Source organism: Lasioglossum baleicum, chromosome 15, assembly GCF_051020765.1.
Source record: "Lasioglossum baleicum chromosome 15, iyLasBale1, whole genome shotgun sequence".
Taxonomy (NCBI): Eukaryota; Metazoa; Arthropoda; class Insecta; order Hymenoptera; family Halictidae; genus Lasioglossum; species Lasioglossum baleicum.
This window is the reverse complement of record NC_134943.1, coordinates 6,957,949-6,962,919: the sequence shown is the minus strand read 5'-3', so window position 1 is coordinate 6,962,919 and position 4,971 is coordinate 6,957,949. Positions and strand designations below refer to the sequence as shown.

Here is a 4,971-nt window from a genome sequence, read left to right as displayed (position 1 = left end):
TAAATATGTAGCAATGCTCTGTGAGAATAATAAATAGATTTTAGCAGTACAACTTTCTTTCCGTCGTAATTATATTAAATTACCGTATCCTAAGTGTCAGAAGTTAAACATCGTGATTTAAAGGCTGAGAATGATTAAAGACTTCGCCCGAGCGTCGACGCAGATAAATGAATCACGTTGCCGTCGCAAAAATTATTCTTCGCGCTGGTTTTACGCCGAATGCTAATTTCCTGGGCACTATTTGCACAGCTTTTGCATTAATTATCCGAGTTATCTCGAAGCCGGCGTTATCTCGAGCGAAGGAACAGACATCGTCAGGAGTTTCCATGACTGCCAGAAGTATAAAATACCGGCAACTCGAAAATATTGGTTACTACAGGTCACTCAACATTTGCAGTAATATACAGGTTCCGAAAAATTCGTCATGCTTCGTCAAATCGTCGTTCTGACGCTGGTTGTTTTCTTGGTGGCTACTGGTGAGTATTAACATTCATAGCAATATCTACAGTGAATATACAATTATTCGTACATCTTTTAAAAACTAATAAAATTTTTATAATTGTACCAAACGACCTGATTTTTTATAATCAATTGGAAGCATTGGTTCACGAAATGATACGCAAAAAAAATTATAATTTACAAGGTTACATGCACAAATAAAAAATTTCTATGAAATTTTCAACATGTATATAAGTAACATAGATCTAAAAAACATATATATTAAATTTTCATTAAGGACCCAAATAAAAAAGTTTTGAAGAATGCCTTTTTTATTTTTGTATGTACCTTGTAAATTACAATTTTTGGGAAATCTTTTTTGCATATCATTTCGTAAACCAATGCTTCTAATTGATTATAAAAAGACCAGGTCGTTTGGTACAATTATAAAAAATTATTGGTTTTTAAAAGATGTACGAATCCTTTGTACACCCACTGTATATCAAGAAATTTCATACAATTCACAAAAACAATTAAAATAATTATTACAGATGCCAAAAAAGCCACAACTCCCAAGCCACCGAAGGAGTGTCCTAAAAACGAAGTATGGAGCTGGTGTGGAAAGGTTTGCGAACCTGATTGTGGGATTTTGCAACCTGGTTGGACCATCTGCCCGGACTTCGTAAGTCGTACAAAGAGGAATCGTCCCTTCCCAGACTAAATTAGACTCCTCTACTATTAAAACTTTAATTAAACTCCACCCTTCACCTGGCAAATTACTCTCACGACTCTGAATCTGTTGCAGAGGTGCACAGATAAAACAGGAGATTGCAGATGCAAGCCAGGATTCGTTCGGAACGAGAAGCACGTGTGCATCGATATCATCAAGTGCAAAAATCGCCAGTAAAAATTCGCGTTAATATAACTTGTCCAATGCAGATAAAATAAACAGTTGTTCCTAACAGTTGTGTCCTCGTGAATTATTGGCGAAAGAACGATAACGAAACGCGACAGGTCGTTGGCATTACGTTTCAAAGCGTATGAAGCCTTTCCGCGAGATATTTGCACAGCTTTTGCATTAATCAACCGGCAGTATTTGCGTGAAGACGCGAGTATAAAACCGTGTCGGAGGAACGATCTCTCGCAGCTCTTCAGAGTCAATAATAGTGACAGAATCGAATGATTTACGATGGCTCGGTGCGTTGTTGGACTTGTGTTTCTTGCCTTGATAGTCGTTTGTAAGTTTATATTCGAGATTTTTAAACGCGTGACTCTTCTACGAGCCTTGTAATTTGTCTTTAAAAATGAATGTTCACACTAATACATTGAGTACAGTAAATTGAATTAGCCGTATTTGCAAGTGCACGGAATTTCCTATGAAATACAAAGAGATAAAGTTGCCATGATAAATCTTGACTCTCTTCTTGCTTCGTCGAATAAATTACTTGAATTTTACGGTACTTTTTTATTGTAGCCAGTTAATATTTTATCCCGGGGCTTGTTAATTAACAGTAGCTGCAGGAGCAACTTTATCGTCGAAGGAGAAGTGCCCTAAGAACGAGGCATGGTCGTGGTGTGGGAAAAGATGCGAGCCGACTTGCAAGGTCCCTAAACCGACGGAGAAAACCTGTCCGAAACTAGTAAGTAACTTGACGTAATTACAAATCTCGAGATGCGAGCTCAATTTATCAGGTTCTCAATTCGATTTATTAACTATTTGATTCTCCAATTATTGGAGATTCCGCTGCATTTATTAAAATAAATTTCCACAACAGAAAAGAACTGAATAGGGTATTCTTCAAAACCGTGCGTCTAAAAATGCAAACTTCGTTGCAGGAATGCAACCCCCTGAAGGCAGCCTGCAGATGCAAGGAGAACTACGTGAGGAACGAGCAGAAAATCTGCGTGCACCTCGAGAAGTGTACAAAGTAGAAACGGAGAACCGTTTCAGTGAAAAAATCTCGCGAATCGTATGTCCGGCTATCTGTAACACAACCTGAAATCCGATCCCGAAGAGCGACTAGATCAAGACCGCGAGATATAAACGCGACCTGGAAGTAAAATCGAATTAATGTCTACTGGAATCGACTTCGATGTCCCCGCACAAATTGACCAACGCGACACACAGCTAATTGCAACATGAAACATAATATGCACGGTCTCGAAGCCGTTCGGAAGCCAGTTCCACTGCAACATTGTGCGCTGACATTCTAGCCAAACCGGACTCGATTCTCAGTGCAGCAACTTCCCCTACGAGTTGCAAATACGAAAGGAAAGTTCGCGAGAGCCTGGAACAGCCTCCCACGCATGCCAACTCGAATCTCCACCGAAGCGGACGAAAAATTGTCCGATGAATTCCAAGATGGCGCGCGACGCCGCAACAATATCCAGCAAGGAGAGGAAAGGAACGTCGATTCGGGAACACGAGGCTGGTTCAGACAGCTTCCGCGATCCGATAAGATCCAGAATATATCATCGATCTCTGTATACTTCGGCAGACAGTTCCATTCGGGAGACGCGTCCGCGGAGATTGCATCGCGGGAAATGCGGAGCGCGTCTCCGGGGAGGCACACAAAACGCGTTAGACAGCCCAGATGGCTTTTGGAAACTGATTCGATCCGAGCACTGCGTCGTACGTGCTCGATACTGTTTTATATCCACGCCGCAACCCATACACATATTCTGTCCCAGCTATTTACACGGGAAGCGACTATTCCACCAGACTGTCTCCAAATGGACATAGGATGATTAGTCATTCTTTTTTACGTTGTTGCAATTTTTTATATGCGCGGTCGTAATTTTCTTGTCGCGTAATTCTAACGTTGAACTACATACATGCAAATTTTTATTAACGCGCTCCCGATTATTAACGTTCTTAAAAATGGTCGAAGAACGAGTGTCTCCCTGTCGGAATTGTTGGACTGGAGTAGGTCTTTTCGGTAATTTTTTTTTACGAACTTTCACTTTTTGATTTCTACCCGAAAATTTTTTATAGATTACTTTGCACCCTCAGCTACAAGTAGAAAAATTTGCATGCAAGTTGCAACGGCCTGTGCCCTTGTAGAAATTCTAGAGTGCAGGATGCATCCGGCAGAGACTCTCTAACTGTCTTCCGACGGGGGAAAGGATGCAGCATCGTGAAAAAAAGTGCGGGACAACGTGATGTCGGACCGTGGAATCGTCGTTCGCCTAGGAATTGGCTCGTTAGCATGTTCGCGCGAGCCGTGGGGGCATAATGACAACAATAATGCGCAAAGGCGAGGAGGAACGTCTTGCTAACGACGTCTCGGAGGCATGGACGCGAATCAACAATTTATTGTCGGCGGTGCGAGAGAGCGATCGATACCGGGCGCAGGCATTCCCACGTTGATACTGAAATCTATCCGTTCCGATGTCTCCTCCGTTCCCCGTCCGTGCGTCGCGAGTCTTGATTGCCAGTCGGCTGTAAAGAACGTTCGATGCATACGCGGTGCATACGCGGTGCAGCGCGCAGCGCGATTGCAGGGGACGACGAAGGCAGCGGCAACGACCGACTTCAAGGTAGCAAAGCCACTCAGTCGACGGCTTATGTAAGGCTGTTTCGAGGTCTGCCGAGGGCCTGAGACTGCACAAGTTTCTGTCTCGCCTCTTCGCCTCGTCCTCCTGCCTGCCCTCCTCTCCTTCTTCAGTTTCGAAACCGATGGATGCCATTCACGGGCAGAAAGCTGCTCCTGGCCATTGGCAAACCCCCTGCTATCCTTACTGCAACCTTCTTTTGCATCCCGAAAATTACAGAATCAGTTCTTGAACGTGCCACCAAATGATCATGAAATTTTAGAAATTTTTTAAGCACCTATACCTTCGATTTTTGGTGGATAAGTATTTCTGTTTGTATTAGGTTGTCCCAAAAGTTCCTTTCGGAATGTATTCTTTTAATATTGCTAAATAAATATTAGGTTGTCCCAAAAGTTGGTTTTCGATTCATGCACATAATGCAAATTCATGTTAGGAAGTACTAAAACATCAACATAAAGATTATCGCATTGTTTGTATTTATTTAGCAACATTAAAGGAGCACATTCCGGAAGGAACTTTTGGGACTACAAACAAAGGTTCGAGGAAATCGAAAGTTTGTGCCCCGTCGTTTAATCGGTCTTTGATGAATGCAGTACAGTTTTTTCCCCCGTTGAAATTGATACCATAAGGACGTTCCTCTGTGTCACAATATGCGACTATCATGTAAATATCATTTTTACGCCTAGAATACTCCGAGAGATAGAAACCAATTTACACTTAACTGCGGACACGCCGTATTTACGGCTCGCGGAGATCATAAAAACCAGAATAAAATATTCGTTCGAACAGAGTCGTATTCTTTTTTATGCTATTTACAATTGAAACGAGTCATGCTGGAAATGAAGCTCTGTTTAATCTCGGGTTCGAGATAGTTCGATGTAAAAACAGACATTTGCATAAAGATTCCGCAAGCACCGGGGCTATTTACATTATCTCGACCGCATGGCTCTCAATGAACTTCGCTAGGCCAACAATTGT

The 4,971-nt window shown here is 42.1% G+C and overlaps 1 protein-coding gene across 1 annotated transcript in view; it reads right to left on the bottom strand.

The window, feature by feature from the left end:
- LOC143216224 (headcase protein-like) overlaps positions 1–4,971 on the bottom strand; it is a 207,044-nt gene that overhangs the window by 100,045 nt on the left and 102,028 nt on the right. The window lies entirely within an intron of this gene.